The sequence below is a fragment of the Triticum urartu genome, chromosome 4A, assembly GCF_056163025.1.
Source record: "Triticum urartu cultivar PI428250 chromosome 4A, HENAU_Tu73, whole genome shotgun sequence".
Lineage (NCBI taxonomy): Eukaryota > Viridiplantae > Streptophyta > Magnoliopsida > Poales > Poaceae > Triticum > Triticum urartu.
In genome coordinates, this window is record NC_141876.1 from 288,109,280 (window position 1) to 288,127,975 (window position 18,696).

The 18,696-nt window shown below is 45.6% G+C and overlaps 1 long non-coding RNA gene across 1 annotated transcript; it reads right to left on the reverse strand.

The window, feature by feature from the left end:
* Positions 1–10,136: 10,136 nt before the first annotated feature.
* On the reverse strand, positions 10,137–13,528 carry LOC125553858 (uncharacterized). The gene is made up of 3 exons (XR_015600970.1): positions 12,814–13,528; positions 11,553–12,729; positions 10,137–10,423 (listed from the first exon to the last, which is right to left on the reverse strand). It is a non-coding gene; the product is annotated as an uncharacterized LOC125553858 (long non-coding RNA).
* Positions 13,529–18,696: the final 5,168 nt, after the last annotated feature.

Below are 18,696 nucleotides of genomic sequence, written 5' to 3' on the forward strand. Positions count from 1 at the left end.
GGGAGAAACTCAACAATAGAGAGTGATTCCACTGTTTAAAAGGTTATGGCATAATCGAAGAATCTGAGAGCGGATCCCAATTAGTGGCGACGATAAATCCCAGTTGCTTGCGCATGCTCTCAAGAACTTGAGCATTTGCATAATCATCAAGGTTTTACCAATAACTGTGTCAAGGGTCCTGGCAACACAACATACTAGCATGATGAATAGTGATGGACGATGCAGATGCAAAGGAGGATAACACCTTCTCAGATTTCACCTTAGCGAGGCCAAGGAAACAAAATCCAGATGATCGACCGAGAGACATTTAGCACTCCGTTCTAATGTTCTCCTTGATGTGCTAGCGTAACCCATTTATAGATATGATTTGGTATCTAGGACACCAAGTAAAAGGTTGGACTTTGGGAGTGCAAGAATCCATAAGGAATAACTACGGAGGTGGCCAACTTCCTCAATCAAGATACTATGATAATAGGTCTTCCGGCTGGGTGTGTTGGCCATGACATCCACTTTACCGGGTTACAGAGACCAATATTATAGTTCTTGGGAAATGTTCCAACCATCATATCTGCCTGAGATTCAGATCTGGTTGGTAACATAACAGTTCAGACAACATGTCTGAAAAGGAAAGGTTGCAACACAAATCGACGAGATGACATTGCGAGATTCTCGGGAAATGAACTACGATAGCAAGCTCCAAAACATGAGCGGGTTCTGCTACAAACATGTGATCATGCTGCCCCAGACAAGCATGGCCACAGAGTAGTCTTACAAAAAACACTACCGAGTTCTAGTAAGGAACCATCATCAAGGATATCGAAGTCCTAACATAAGTCATGATTCTTAAGAAGGAACTTATTATCCTTGAGCAATTCAATCAGTGGCTTGGTGTGCTAGGAACACATATAGAATGGAGGCGGCCAACCTATCAAACCATAGAGCACTTCGCACGTGCATGAATAACTTGGGATGATTCCAGAGGGGAAAAAATAAACTTTCTCGAATTCATGGCGGCAACTTGCATCGATTGCACGTGAACCAGAGGAAGTCACTTCTCTCATCCAAGCATATGTTTCATGAACGGGACATGAGGATAATGCTTATAAAAGTTCCCAAGACTATCTTGATGTTCAACATGAATCATGGAGAAGATAAAGATGTTGCCGATGGGCTCAACAACAGTTCATCCAGATTTCCATATAGATGGAATTCCATAATTAGGTGAACACGGTGATAGCATTGGTCAGACCAAATGATGTAATGGTGTATGCTTGAGGAATCAACCACGAGTAAGACAACATTACGAACATCGTTGGTTCTGATTTGATTTAAGGATAGCCCACACTCAAATCAAAGTTTGGACAAGACAATAGATCCAACAAATGATCACGAGGACCAATCGATGAAGATGTCATGTTTCTTCAATGCACACACGCACCAGATATCCCTTTGGAGTGATCTAAGTGGATTAAGCTTTTATCTTCCAACTCTCCAAGTTGTTGTTTAGCTCAACCAACTAGCTCAGGGGTATCTAACACAAATTCTTGGAGAAAGGGTGGTTTCTCAGAAACCAACTTGATCACGAGCTCAACAGAACAGTCAGGGGACAACCTAGTAATACTTCTGAGAAGATATTCAGAAAATCACAAACCACCGATGTGTCTCTAAGCTCGAGAACAATCTTGCTTTTGAGGGCAAGATGATATGGCTAAATAAGAAAGGGATTGATACAATCCTAACTCTCGATCGAAGAGTGCACTAGAAATAAGGACAAGGTAACACGATCAATCCTAGTATAGTGATTCGATAAGCAACATACTAAGAATGAAATTATTGTCCTTTAACTACCAAGCAACGGAGTTGTTAGGAGTATAGATTTCACGCATCACGATTCACTTGTCGGTGTTTCGGTTACAATAACATGGGGACCGAGGAATGAATAATGATGGCAAGAAGTATCACTGTATCAAGAGTTCATAGGATGGTGTGCAATTTCCATGACATTTTTGATATAAAGGGGGTAATACTCCAAGGTAGAACAGAACAAAAGCTTGTAACACCCTCGATGCGGCTATATCTCCCACGTGTCGAAGCATGACTTAGAGGCATAAACGCATTGAAAGCAATGTCGCAAGTGGGGTAATCTTCACACAACCCATGTAATACATAAGGGAAAAGATACATAGTTGGCTTACAATCGCCACTTCACACAAAACATGAATAAAGCATTACATCAATCAGATACAATCAAGGTCCGACTACGGAACCAAAATAAAAGAAGACTACCCCAAAAGCTACACAGATCCCCGATCGACCCCAACTGGGCTCCACTGCTGATCAACTAGAAAGAAACAACACAAAGGACGAGATCTTCATCGAGCTCCTCCTGAGCTTGGTTGCATCACCTGCTCGGCAACATCGGCACCTGCAAACTGGTTTTGGAAGTATCAATGAGTCACGGGGACTCAGCAATCTCACACCCTCGCGATCAAGATTATTTAAGCTTATGGGTAAGGTAAAAGTTATGAGGTGGAGCTGCAGCAAGCGACTAGCATATATGGTGGCTAACATACGCAAATGAGAGCGAGAAGAGAGAGCAAAGGCACGGTCGAACAACTATGATCAAGAAGTGATCCTAGAACAACCTACATCAAGCATAACTCCAACACCGTGTTCACTTCCCGGACTCCGCCGAGAAGAGACCATCACGGTAACTCACGCAGTTGATGCATTTTAATTAAGGTCAACTTCAGGTTTTCTACAACCGAACATTAACAAATTCCCATCTGCCCATAACCGCAGGCACGACTTTTGAAAGATCATATCCCTGCAGGGGTGTACCAACTTAGCCCATCATAAGCTCTCACGGTCAACGAAGGATATTCCTTCTAGAGGGAAGACCCGATCAGGCTCGGAATCCCGGTTACAAGACATTTCGACAGGTAAAACAAGACTAGCAAGACCGCCCGATGCGCCGACATCCTGATAGGAGCTGCACATATCTCGTTCTCAGGGCAACACCGGATGAGCGCTACGTACAACTAAAACCAAACCTCGAGTTTCCTCGAGGTGGCGCTGCAAAGGACTCTAGTTCGGACCAACACTTAGACAAGCACTGTCCTGGGGGGGTTAAAATAAAGATGACCCTCGGGATGCGCGACTACCCAAGGGAAAAAGGCTAGGTGGCGAATGGTAAAACCAAGGTTGGGCCTTGCTGCAGGAGTTTTATTCAAGGCGAACTGTCAAGGGGTTCCCATTATAACCCAACCGCATAAGGAACGCAAAATCCAGGAACATAACACCGATATGACGGAAACTAGGGCGGCAAGAGTGGAACAAAACACCAGGCATAAGGCTGAGCCTTCCACCCTTTACCAAGTATATAGATGCATTAATTAAATAAGAGATATTGTGATATCCCAACAATAATATCCATGTTCCAACAAGGAACAAACTCCAATCTTCACCTGCAACTAACAATGCTATAAGAGGGGCTGAGCAAAGCGGTAACATAGCCAAACAACGGTTTGCTAGGACAAGGTGGGTTAGAGGCTTGGTTCAACAATATAGGAGGCATGATAAGCAAGTGGCAGGTATCGCGGCATAGGCATAGCAAAAGAGCGAGCAACTAGCAAGCAAAGATAGAAGTGATTTCGAGGGTATGGTCATCTTGCCTGAGATCCGGCAAGGAAGAAGAACGAGTCCATGAAGAAGACAAACGGACCTAGTCAAATGGGTCCTCACAAACGCGACGTTATCGGAACCAACCCAAAGAAGCAGCACCGGAAAGAAGCAAACAACATAGTAAACAACCATCACATAATCATGGCATGATGCACAACCAAGTATGATGCATGTCCGGTTTAAATATGCATGGCATGGCAAAGTGCACAAACAACACTACAAGTTAAGTGGAGCTCAATATGCAACTCTGTTGCATATTGAAGAAACACCATGTGACTTATTTAGTTCAATCTTGTTTACGTACCAAACAATATTAAATGTTGTTAAACATGGCAAGAGGGTGAAGCAAAAGAAAACTACCTATCTAGGCAAGTTTAAATTATGAGGCTGGAACAACGAACAACAATTCTGGTAAATCCCCATATGCATATATTAGGTTTGGTACTGTTCTGTCCTAAACACAATTTTCGAGTTATTAAACATGCAAAACAGGTACACCATGTTAAACTAGGCATTTTTCTACCCCATTTACATATAAAGTTTATTAAGTTCGGAGCTACGGTTAATTAGTTATGACTTAAAGCATTTTAGCATGGCATAGGAGCAAATTTAACCAAACATCATTTTAAACATTTTAAACATGATTGAAAATTGGAAATTATTTAACTAGACAAAATTCTAAGCAAGTTTCATATATAAAGTTTTTTATATATGATGCACGGTTTGTGAGTTTTAAAATGCATGAAGTGCAAGGGGTTCTCTGCAAAAACTGCTCTCCTCTGGAAAAATAGCTAAAACACAGAACCTAAAAAAACTACACGGGCCGGATCTGGAACAGGGGCCGAATTAGGTGGATATGGGGTGCTCACATTGGGCCATGTAGGGGATCGAGGAACAGGGAGCTGGCAGATCTGGGCCATGTAGCGATCCGGCGTTGGGCCTCGGCAAGCTGGACGGTCAACGCGCGGCGGCAGCGTTCGACTTCTCGGTCCTGAAGCAGGGGATCGAGCAGGCTGGACTTGGCGCTGGGGTTCGAGCTTGCTCGTTCGAAAGAGAAACATCGGTAGCAGCGGACCCGACCGAGAAGAGACCTGCAGGCGGCGGTTCCGGGCAAGGGGCAAGGTCCACGCGGGCGCGGCGGATCCGGCCAGTCCGAAGGCCAGGGAGGCGATGCTGCTCCTTCTGTTCAACAGGGAAGGGGAGAGCAGGGGAGGTCAGAGAAGGCAAAAGAGAGAGAGACGGGGACGTGCGACGGCGGGGTCTCATCGGCGAGGTCCGGCTTGGGATGGTGCGGACGGGAGCTCCTCTCCCGAACCAAAACGAGCATGGAGGCGGGCGAGCACTATTCCTGGACGGCACGGAAGGAGGCGTGGGGCCTGCTGGTGAGGTCGAGGACGGGGTACAGTGGCGAGGCGACACGGACTTGGCAGCAAGATGAAGAGGAACTTGACGCGCGCGAGCAGGACAACAGCCGTGCTTGCTGTGAACGAAGAAGACGGGCGGCGTCTCTGCAGAATCGGTCGGGGATGGGCGTACATTGCAGAGGAACCAGGGAGGCATCGACGTCGTCTCCCTCGCGGATGCAGGCGCGTGGTGATGCAGACCTTGTTTGGCGCGGAGGACGGAGCTGGATCGAAGCAGAAGAAGGCCCCGGGCGGAGAGCTTGAGGAGGCGGCGTTCATGCCGGTGGCGACCTTCTGTGGGTTCCCTGAGAAGACGGGAAGCAGGTGAGAGGGAACCAGAGGGAACAGAAGAAAAAGGGAAGGAGAAACAGTGAGCGGGACGGAGCCATGAGCTGAGTTGGGGACGATGTGGAGCGGAACTGGAGATCAGCCGGAGGTGGCGGGGCTCTGGTTGATCTGATGTTGAAAACGAGGAAGGGAGTGGTTGGCTGCGGGTTGGATCGATGGGTGGAGCTGGTGGTTGGCTGGATCGGCTGCTAGATCAGGATGGATCCCGAGAGAACAGTGGCGGCGGCGGTCACGGGTGGATGGGATAGCTCCCTCAAATTTAGGGTTGGGCAAAATATATACATCAGGTGGATTAGGTTAGGGGCTACCTCATCCCTACGATCGCAATCGGACGGTCGCTAATAAAATAATTAGGGAGCCCAATTAACAAAACGGAGATGTTTTGTAGATGTTAGGGGATGATCCGGACCCAACAGTGGCGACTATCCGGGTCGGGTCCGGGACAATTTTCGGACGCGCGCGAGGAGGGCCACGGGCTGACAAGAGAGTTTAGGTAGGGCCTGACGGTGAGTGGTAGTGAGCTGTGTAGACGGTCTCGAGCTGAGAGAAGAGAAGAGAGGGAGGCCCGGCGACTGTTTCCGGAGACCGAAAAACGTCCGACGTGTGACCGGCTATACTGCCGCTATAGTTTAACGGTTTGGCTATCAAACGAACTCCGAATGCGATGAAACTTGACAGGCGGTCTATCTACACTAAAATAAGACCGCACGCCAACTTTCAACCCATTCCGAGAACATTTTCCGGCCACTTATAAAATAATATTCGGACGTGCCGCGGGCGCGTGCAAGTGTGTCTGGGCTCCGAACGGATAACGGATGGAACTGGGGGAACCCGGACGGATGCAAGTTTTGAAAACATGATGATGCAATGCACATGATGACATGACAAGATGCGACACGCAAGAAAAGACAGGGCAACAACAGCGAATAACTGGAAGACACCTGGCACATCGGTCTCGAGGCATCACAACACTCCACCACTATGAGAGGATCTCGACCCAAGATCCTAGGGATGGCACCGGAGGGAAAAGGAGGAGGAAGAGGTGAGGCGAAACTAAGTTGCTTCTTTGACAAACGAGTGAAACCAAAGAACCTTGCGAGGTTGAACAAATTAAAAGAAAGAATACAATGAAGATGAAGAAAGTTGAAAACACTCTGTTAGACAAGAGGAACAAGGAACATTACTAGAACCTTGTAGGTTGAAGACATAAGAAAAAGGTTGCAATGAACAAGAATTACAAGCAAGCACTCCGGTTGAAACGAGAAGCACAAAGAACGATAACGATCAATTACGGCAATACTCCGGTTGGAAATGGAAGGAATTGAACATGATCTTGACAGGATGAGAGGATACTTGAAAAGAGGACATGACACTCTGGTTAAAAGGATGAGCACGAAAAGAACATATACCTGACAATCCGAGATGAAGAGTGAGGAGAGCAACACCACAATGCCTCCGGAAGAGATAAAATAATGGAATCAAAAGAACGGAGGAGAAAACAACATCTTCTACCTCAATTGAGCTTGAAAAAGCATATTTAGGATAAGGGTTGAATGGAGTTGTTGGAAAACCAACAACGAAAAGAACAAGGTTGTTGTGGGCTTATGGAGAACATCTCAAAACTATGAGGTGAAATTCTGCCCCTAACGGAAAAACAATATATTGGTTTGATATGAGCAAGAAGACGAGAAACTTATTTCACCGGGAGGGTAGATAAAGAACTTGAGCACCATAATAGCAACAATCCTTAGGGAAGGCTTTAGGTGAAAATATTACCCAAGATAACTCAAATGACGAGATTGATGGATTTAAAATATCTCATTCTTGATAGCTTGTGAATCACGGAGCACGACGGGAAATTATCACGAATGACATAACACCACCTCAAAGATAAGATAGGACAAATTGGACTTTGTTATGCAAGATGAAGAATGCTTGAGCTCCTCTGAAAAGAATCTTGATGAACACTTCGAGAAGGAATTAATCCTTGATGAACCATCATGTAGAACCTTCATGAAGAACTCCGGTAAACAAAAGGAATGATCAATCGAAAAGAAAGATGAAAAGAGTAAGGTTGAAGCCTTGCAATGATTAGATGAAGCTTTGCGACGAGATAAAGTGGAAACTTGGAACTCCGGAAGGAAAGACAAAGCATCTCAAACCAAGAATGTGGTATGATGAACCACTCCGGAATCAAGAATTAATCCCTTGGATGAAACAATAATAAGGATTACGTTATGCGTATCCTTCACCAATTTAGATTGATGACAAGCAACGGATTTTGCACACTACTTATTCTCGTAGAAAGGATTAAGATAGATATAGCACAAACTTGGGAAAATCTTCAACGAACCACCGGTAGAATTTGAAATAACGAAAGAATTGTTATGATAACCAAGGAAGAGGTCTTGAACGAACCACCGTAAGAATTGAAAACGAACGAAGTAAAGGGGTGAATCACCGGTAAGAATTAGCAAATGAACGGAGATACAAGAGAGAGTTTAGATACAAGAGAACGAAGAGATCATGAACTGATTAGAGAATATACTAGAATGATGCACCAGTTAGATTTGGAGAACGAGAGCTGAAAGCTGAATATGAATAATCCCAAAATGATGGCCTCCGGAGAATCAAACTGAAAAGACTCTTGAATAGCTCCTGATGGGTGAAAAGAATTCTCACATCGAAAACAATTTTGAGAGGATGGCATTAAGCTAGAATCACGAATCTCTGAGAGAACGGATACAATATGGAGGGAAAACTCTTCTTCGGTCTTCAAAATCCGAGAATGACGACGAGAAACAACACCATGAATTGTTGAGATAATCCGGGATGACGACAGGAAAAGTAGAGCCAATGATGAAAAGATTTTGAAAGATCTTGGAGAAAGGCATTTGACTGATGAAAATTCATACTTACGTCAAACTTTGACAAGAATTTAGGATAGCTCCAGGAAAATAAGAAGTGTCAAGTAAGATCCTGGGAAAAGACCTATGGGTTAGGGCCCACTCAAAAGATACACCGTAGAACAATTCAAAAGAGAGAATGCACCGGTTAAATTAAATGGCTTGAGTAAGATAGCATTCCCGAAAGATCTTGAACGAATGCAGAGAGGAAAACACGAATCTTCGAGATATCTTAAGCATTCCAGAATAGATGAATAGCAAGCGGGGAATGATTATGAGGTGAACCGACAAGAGCAGACATTTGAAACGAGGAAAGGATATGATCTTCAACGCTTGAATTGGTTCCACCGGAGAAGATAAAAGAACAAAGAATGATAAACTAGAAGCTCCGTTAGAATCTTCATGACAATCACCGGATACGAACATTGACTGAAAAGAACGAAGAGACTACACATGAATAAAATGGATATTTGATTAAGAAAACTGAGTCTTGAAGAAAAAGGGTGGGAGGGCGGGAAAACAAAGGCAGCTTGGGACGAATGAAAACAACACCGTTGAGAAGAACTGATACTTGATCTTGTGGTTGTTGAAATGATCGGATCCACTTGAAGAGAAACACGCCGGTGAAAGGAAATTGGCATGACAATCTCGACTATCATGAAGGATTGGTATTCACAATGGAGTATGAGAACACCGCTTAGGAACAGGTATGGAATCAACATTTGACTTCAAAGCAACTCGAATACCACAACTCAAAACAAAACAAAGGATTGGCTTGCAGAATAAGCCAGAACAAACATATGATAGAGATTTCGTCCGAAGTTTTCGTGGTGGGGCCTACACGGGCTCGATCGTACAACACCATCATGTACAAGGCAGTGCACATGACATATGAAGCGTCCCCGAGTCGGTATAGCCAAGGACTCTTTAAGACACAACGAGACCACTATAAAACCAACCGTGGATAGGCGGACCACTAGACGTCGAACCCCAATTTCATATCATACATCTGTCGGAAAGATATCCTAAGAGCTACTTGAATTCCCACTTATAAACTCCCGAAACTTTTTGGTTATGCAATCAGGTGTTGGGGATACAAGGGAAGCATAATATCTCACCCAAAACTAGCAAATCCTACATCCAACTGTATCCGTCCTTCAACACATAACGAAGAAACCTTCGAAAATCGTTTACCTCAACCTTCGAAAAGCATCTGTTATACGAGTTATGGCAATACTGCCGAACTCCCGCCCCAGTACTGGGTGACGTCGAGGTTATCTCACCAACAACTGCATAAAAGAGATTTTCGATGTCGGCGAAACTAAACTCAGGTATTCCAGAACTGCAACGATAAAATTGTGACGACAACACCTCGGAGCTCAATTCCCCGGGACACTGCCACAATCCCTAAATGACAGGAGGCACCAAGAACAATGTTCTCATCACAAATCGATCGGAACGATTCCAAGATACCCGCGTGATCCTAAATTTTTTTTAGTGAAATTTGAGAAGAGAAGAGTCAAAACTCTACGTCAGGATGCCTTACCAGAGCGATGAAGGGACTGGGGAGTATAAAGAATTCCTAAACTCTCTGATATTTATAATCCTAAATGACTCAAAACATTTTTCTAGACTCAACAACGCCAGCTATTCGATCAAGCAGGGGGTCTCCTAAGGTCGGGGAAGGCTCTGATTACCAACTTGTAACGCCCTCGATGCGGCTATATCTCCCACATGTCGAAGCACGACTTAGAGGCATAACCGCATTGAAAGCAATGTCGCAAGTGAGGTAATCTTCACACAACCCATGTAATACATAAGGGAAAAGATACATAGTTGGCTTACAATCACCACTTCACACAAAACATGAATAAAGCATTACATCAATCAGATACAATCAAGGTCCGAATACGGAACCAAAATAAAAGAAGACTACCCCAAAAGCTACACAGATCCCCGATCGACCCCAACTGGGCTCCACTGCTGATCAACTAGAAAGAAACAACACAAAGGACGAGATCTTCATCGAGCTCCTCCTGAGCTTGGTTGCGTCACCTGCTCGGCAACATCGGCACCTGCAAACTGGTTTTGGAAGTATCAGTGAGTCACGGGGACTCAGCAATCTCACACCCTCGCGATCAAGATTATTTAAGCTTATGGGTAAGGTAAAAGTTATGAGGTGGAGCTGCAGCAAGCGACTAGCATATATGGTGGCTAACATACGCAAATGAGAGCGAGAAGAGAGAGCAAAGGCATGGTCGAACAACTATGATCAAGAAGTGATCCTAGAACAACCTACATCAAGCATAACTCCAACACCGTGTTCACTTCCCGGACTCCGCCGAGAAGAGACCATCACGGTAACTCACGCAGTTGATGCATTTTAATTAAGGTCAACTTCAGGTTTTCTACAACCGAACATTAACAAATTCCCATCTGCCCATAACCGCAGGAACGACTTTTGAAAGATCATATCCCTGCAGGGGTGTACCAACTTAGCCCATCATAAGCTCTCACGGTCAACGAAGGATATTCCTTCTAGCGGGAAGACCCGATCAGGCTCGGAATCCCGGTTACAAGACATTTCGACAGGTAAAACAAGACTAGCAAGACCGCCCGATGCGCCGACATCCTGATAGGAGCTGCACATATCTCGTTCTCAGGGCAACACCGGATGAGCGCTACGTACAACTAAAACGAAACCTCGAGTTTCCCCGAGGTGGCACTGCAAAGGACTCTAGTTCGGACCAACACTTAGACAAGCACTGGCCCGGGGGGGGGGGGGTTAAAATAAAGATGACCCTCGAGATGCGCGACTCCCAAGGGAAAAAGGCTAGGTGGTGAATGGTAAAACCAAGGTTGGGCCTTGCTGGAGGAGTTTTATTCAAGGCGAACTGTCAAGGGGTTCCCATTATAAACCAACCACGTAAGGAACGCAAAATGATATTGTGATATCCCAACAATAATATCCATGTTCCAACAAGGAACAAACTCCAATCTTCACCTGCAACTAACAACGCTATAAGAGGGGCTGAGCAAAGCGGTAACATAGCCAAACAACGGTTTGCTAGGACAAGGTGGGTTAGAGGCTTGGTTCAACAATATAGGAGGCATGATAAGCAAGTGATAGGTATCGCAGCATAGGCATAGCAAAAGAGCGAGCAACTAGCAAGCAAAGATAGAAGTGATTTCGAGGGTATGGTCATCTTGCCTGAGATCCCGCAAGGAAGAAGAACGAGTCCATGAAGAAGACAAACGGACGTAGTCAAACGGGTCCTCACAAACGCGACGTTATCGGAACCAACCCGAAGAAGCAACACCGGAAAGAAGCAAAAAACATAGTAAACAACCATCACATAATCATGGTATGATGCACAACCAAGTATGATGCATGTCCGGTTTAAATATGCGTGGCATGGCAAAGTGCACAAACAACACTACAAGTTAAGTGGAGCTCAATATGCAACTCCGTTGCATATTGACGAAACACCACGTGACTTATTTAGTTCGATCTTGTTTATGTACCAAACAATATTAAATGTTGTTAAACATGGAAAGAGGGTGAAGAAAAAGAAAACTACCTATCTAGGCAAGTTTAAATTATGAGGCCGGAACAACGAACAACAATTCCGGTAAATCCCCATATGCATATATTAGGTTTGGTACTGTTCTGTCCTAAACACAATTTTAGAGTTATTAAACATGCAAAACAAGTACACCATGTTAAACTAGGCATTTTTCTACCCCATTTACATATAAATTTTATTAAGTTCGGAGCTACGGTTAATTAGTTATGACTTAAAGCATTTTAGCATGGCATAGGAGCAAATTTAACCAAACATCATTTTAAACATTTTAAACATGATTGAAAATTGGAAATTATTTAACTAGACAAAATTCTAAGCAAGTTTCATATATAAAGTTTTTTATATATGATGCACGGTTTGTGAGTTTTAAAATGCATGAAGTGCAAGGGGTTCTCTGCAAAAACTGCTCTCCTCTGGAAAAATAGCTAAAACACAGAACCTAAAAAAAACTACACGTGCCGGATCTGGAACAGGGGCCGAATTAGGTGGATCTGGGCTGCTCACATTGGGCCAAGAGGGAGCTGGCAGATCTGGGCCATGTAGCGATCTGGCGCTGGGCCTCGGCAAGCTGGACGGTCAACGCGCGGCGGCAGCGTTCGACATCTCGGTCCTGAAGCAGGGGATCGAGCAGGCTGGACTTGGCGCTGGGGTTCGAGCTTGCTCGTTCGACAGAGAAACTGTGACAACAACGGACCCGACCGAGAAGAGACCTGTAGGCGGCGGTTCCGGGTAAGGGGCAAGGTCCACGCAGGCGCGGCGGATCCGGCCAGGCCGAAGGTCAAGGAGGCGATGCTGTTTCTTCTGTTCGACAGGGAAGGGGAGAGCAGGGGAGGTCAGAGAAGGCAAAAGAGAGAGAGACGGGGACGTGCGACGGCGGGGTCTCACCGGCGAGGTCCGGCTTGGGATGGTGCGGACGGGAGCTCCTCTCCCGAACCAAAACAAGCATGGAGGCGGGCGAGCGCTGTTCCTGGACGGCGCGGAGGGAGGCTTGGGGCCTGCTGGTGAGGTCGAGGATGGGGTACAACGGCGAGGCGACACGGACTTGGCAGCAAGATGAAGAGGAACTTGACGCGCGCGAGCAGGACAGCAGCCGTGCTCGCTGTGAACGAAGAAGACGGGCGGCGTCTCTGCAGAATCGGTCGGGGATGGGCGTACATTGCAGAGGAACCAGGGAGGCATCGACGTTGTCTCCCTCGCGGACGCAGGCGCGCGGCGATGCAGACCTTGTTTGGCGCGGAGGACGGAGCTGGATTGAAGCAGAAGAAGGCCCCGGGCAGAGAGCTTGAGGAGGCGACGTTCATGCCGGTGGCGACCTTCTGTGGGTTCCCTGAGAAGACGGGAAGGAGGTGAGAGGGAACCAGAGGGAACAGAAGAAAAAGGGAAGGAGAAACAGTGAGCGGGGCGGAGCCATGACCTGAGTTGGGGACGATGTGGAGCGGAACTAGAGATTAGCCAGAGGTGGCGGGGCTCTGGTTGATCTGATGTTGAAAACGAGGAAGGGAGTGGTTGGCTGCGGGTTGGATCGATGGGTGGAGCTGGTGGTTGGCTGGATCGGCTGCTGGATCAGGATGGATCCCGAGAGAACAGTGGCGGCGGCGGTCACGGGTGTATGGGACAGCTCCCTCAAATTTAGGGTTGTGCAAAATATATACGTCAGGTGGATTAGGTTAGGGGCTACCTCATCCCTACGATCACAATCAGACGGTCGCTAATAAAATAGTTAGGGAGCCCAATTAACAAAACGAAGATGTTTTGTAGATGTTAGGGGATGATCCGGACCCAACAGTGGCGACTGTCCGGGTCGGGTCTGGGACAATTTTCGGACGCGTGCGAGGAGGGCCGCGGGCTGACAAGAGAGTTTAGGTAGGGCCTGATGGTGAGTGGTAGTGAGCTGTGTAGACGGTCTCGAGCTGAGAGAAGAGAAGAGAGGGAGGCCCGACGACTGTTTCCGGAGACCGAAAAACGTCCGACGTGTGACCGGCTATACTGCCGCTATAGTTTAACGGTTTGGCTATCAAACGAACTCCGAATGCGATGAAACTTGACAGGCGGTCTATCTACACTAAAATAAGACCGCACGCCAACTTTCAACCCATTCCGAGAACATTTTCCATCCAATTAAAATAATATTCGGATGTGCCGCGGGCGCGTGCAAGTGTGTCTGGGCTCCGAGCGGATAACGGATGGAACTGGGGGAACCCGGACGGATGCAAGTTTTGAAAACATGATGATGCAATGCACATGATGACATGACAAGATGCGACATGCAAGCAAAGACAGGGCAACAACAGCGAATAACTGGAAGACACCTGGCACATCGGTCTCGGGGCGTCACAACACTCCACCACTATGAGAGGATCTCGACCCGAGATCCTAGGGATGGCACCGGAGGGAAAAGGAGGAGGAAGAGGTGAGGCGAAACTAAGTTGCTTCTTTGACAAACGAGTGAAACCAAAGAACCTTGCGAGGTTGAACAAATTGAAAGAAAGAATACAATGAAGATGAAGAAAGTTGAAAACACTCTGTTAGACAAGAGGAACAAGGAACATTACTAGAACCTTGTAGGTTGAAGACATAAGAAAAAGGTTGCAATGAACAAGAATTACAAGCAAGCACTCCGGTTGAAACGAGAAGCACAAAGAACGATAAAGATCAATTACGGCAATACTCCGGTTGGAAATGGAAGGAATTGAACATGATCTTGACAGGATGAGAGGATACTTGAAAAGAGGACATGACACTCTGGTTAAAAGGATGAGCACGAAAAGAACATATACCTGACAATCCGAGATGAAGAGTGAGGAGAGCAACACCACAATGCCTCCGGAAGAGATAAAATAATGGAATCGAAAGAACGGAGGAGAAAACAACATCTTCTACCTCAATTGAGCTTGAAAAAGCATATTTAGGATAAGGGTCGAACGGAGTTGATGGAAAACCAACAACGAAAAGAACAAGGTTGTTGTGGGCTTATGGAGAACATCTCAAAACTATGAGGTGAAATTCTGCCCCTAACCGAAAAACAATATATTGGTTTGATATGAGCAAGAAGACGAGAAACTTATTTCACCGGGAGGGTAGATAAAGAACTTGAGCACCATAATAGCAACAATCCTTAGGGAAGGCTTTAGGTGAAAATATTACCCAAGATAACTCAAATGACGAGATTGATGGATTTAAAATATCTCATTCTTGATAGCTTGTGAATCATGGAGCATGACGGGAAATTATCACGAATGACATAACACCACCTCAAAGATAAGATAGGACGAATTGGACTTCGTTATGCAAGATGAAGAATGCTTGAGCTCATCTAAAAAGAATCTTGATGGACACTTCGAGAAGGAATTAATCCTTGATGAACCATCATGTAGAACCTTCATGAAGAACTCGGGTAAACAAAAGGAATGATCAATCGAAAAGAAAGATGAAAAGAGTAAAGTTGAAGCCTTGCAATGATTAGATGAAGCTTTGCGACGAGATAAAGTGGAAACTTGGAACTCCGGAAGGAAAGACAAAGCATCTCAAACCAAGAATGTGGTATGATGAACCACTCCGGAATAAAGAATTAATCCCTTGGATGAAACAATAATAAGGATTACGTTATGCGTATCCTTCATCAATTTAGATTGATAACAAGCAACGGATTTTGCACACTACTTATTCTCGTAGAAAGGATTAAGATAGATATAGCACAAACTTTGGAAAATCTTCAACGAACCGCCGGTAGAATTTGAAAGAACGAAATAATTGATATGATAACCAAGGAAGAGGTCTTGAACGAACCACCGTAAGAATTGAAAACGAACGAAGTAAAGGGGTGAATCACCGGTAAGAATTAGCAAATGAACGGAGATACAAGAGAGAGTTTAGATACAAGAGAACGAAGAGATCATGAACTGATTAGAGAATATACTAGAATGATGCACCGGTTAGATTTGGAGAACGAGAGCTGAAAGCTGAATATGAATAATCCCAAAATGATGGCCTCCAGAGAATCAAACTGAAAAGACTCTTGAATAGCTCCTGATGGGTGAAAAGAATTCTCACATTGAAAACAATTTTGAGAGGATGGCATTAAGCTAGAATCACAAATCTCTGAGAGAACGAATAAAATATGGAGGGAAAACTCTTCTTCGGTCTTCAAAATCCGAGAATGACGACGAGAAACAACACCATGAATCGTTGAGATAATCCGGGATGACGACAGGAAAAGTTGAGCCAACGATGAAAAGATTTTGAAAGATCTTGGAGAATGGCATTTGACTGATGAAAATTCATACTTACGTCAAACTTTGACAAGAATTTAGGATAGCTCCAGGAAAATAAGAAGAGTCAGGTAAGATCATGGGAAAAGACCTGTGGGTTAGGGCCCACTCAAAAGGCAACAAAGTACCTCAACTCTTCGATTAGTGTGGTTAAACTGGCCCAAAGAAACGTCGGTAACGGGAAGAAGGAGTTTGCAAATGCATCAGACTGGTTAGAAACCTGGGATGACTCGGACGACATAACGGCTGTAAATGCTCAAAAAGATTTGAGGCATCCTGTAAAATGGTGGAATAACCAGTCAACATCACAATATCAAGGTTCTGAGATCAACTGTCAACACACAGAAATAGTAGGAACATAACAGAGGCTTGAATCCAACAATCCCACGAGTCTACGGATTAGTAACACGTGATCCTGATAGAAAGATGAGAAGCCTAGTTCTTAATCCCCGTAGAAAGGAAGAGGATGACTCAGATCAGAAGGGCATAAGGTAAAGGAGTAAAAAGAGCCTTACGTTCCCTTCCACAATCAATTCCCTTATATAACTAAAGCATTTCTAGACCCAACTTCGACCAGTTTGGCTTGGTAATCCTACAGGTAGTCAGGCTCTGATACCAAAGCTGTCAGGACCCCGATCCTAAGTCACACCGATCTAGCATGTAACACATCATATCACTTTGCGGCCTCATGCACGGTATTCCCACGGGTGCCACCTTACCTGGCCCAGGACCGTTTGCGCCTTTTGGCTCACGTATATGATAGTGTCGCTAGCATCCATATGACAAAGAACCCGGGCCGACATGCCTAGTCGTGAACCCAAAGTGGCACTAACTCACAGGGACAGGCATACATGAATCAACATCGAGCATTTCGGTCAGCAGCGTGCGAATCCGGGCTGTAGCACTGGGCTAATAGGACTCTGGTGAACCGGGCTGTAGCAGGCTAGGCAGGACTCCGGATGTCACCGCATGACATTTCCCCAAAGGGACAGACACAGGAACGAAGTGAATCACATGCCATCCAGTCAAGTGTTCCGGAGCAGTAGTGCTGGGCTAGCAGGGCTCCGGTGAACCGGGCTATAGCGGACTACTATGGCTCATGGAAGCACAAGACTACATTTCCCCATAAGAGAGGCTACCAAGGATAAACAACTAGGTTGTCGGATCCCACACATACCAAGGATTTCAAATCATACACACAATATGCTCGATATGTGTAAATACAACATGGCATCACAACAAGGCTCTACAACTCAAAGTATTTATTCATTAGAATCCGAGGAGCCAAGCATTACAAACATGGGTCTCATGACCCCAACATACAGAGCATACAAGCAACAAGCACATGCGGAAGCTTAACTTGTATGGGTACAGACATCTACAAATGAAGAAGGCTGAGAAGCCTGACTATCTACCAGATCCTGCTGAGGGCACAAGATCATAGCTGAGGTATCAAGCTAAACGTCGAAGTCCACATGGAACTACTAGCGAGGCTGACGTCTCTCTGCAAAACATAAAATAGGCAAACATGAGTACAAATGTACCCAGCAAGACTTACATCAGAACTAACTACATATGCATCCTTATAAACAAAGGGATGGTGGGGTTTAACTACAACAAGCCAGCTTTGACTCAGTGGCTATCCTAAACTACGACTGCAAGTAACTCTTTTGAGGTGGCGCACACGAGTCCACATATTCACCATATCAATACACCACTATGGATCCGCTTCCGTCTCCCTACAAGAACGCCATCCATAGCACTCACGCTTATCTTGCGCATTTTAGAGTATCCACTTTCACTTGTCCATTAACTATGCAGGCAACCAAGTAGTCCTTTACCGCGGACGCGGCTATTCGAATAGATGATGTTAATCCTGAAGGGGTGTACTTCTTCATACATGCTCTCACCACTTACCGTCATTTACACGACATGTACTCGGCAACCTTCAAGCGGAAGCCCAACGAGGGTGTTGGCCACGGCCTACCTAAACACTCAAGTCTCTAATCCAGGTTTATCGCCTATCCAGGTTCCATCTGCAGGGAGTCCGGCCGAGGTTTCCACATACGGCCCCGAACGATGTGTACAGGGTTCCGAGACACCAAACGGGCGCCCCGGCATGCCCGGCCACGGAGTATCTACCGCATCATAGCCCACCCCTGGGGTCAGCGCTACGCACGACCGCCAACACATATCCTACAAACACCAGAAACTAGTTGCAACTCCTGGACAGAGGACTAGGGTGGTTAAGAAGCCGAGAGGGTCAATTAAGGATCCCAATGCATGGTAGTAACTGGTTCTTAAATCATACATACCAATCTCAGTGCTTAAGGACGGTTCCAATGAAACAACCCACCATGTACTCCTACATGGCCTCTCATCGATACCTTTACCAAATCATGTTCAACACACTTAGCTGACACACAGTAGGACATGTTCACAACTTTCCAATTCATCCCCAATGAATCAGACCTGACTCAACTCTAAGCAGTAGCAGGCA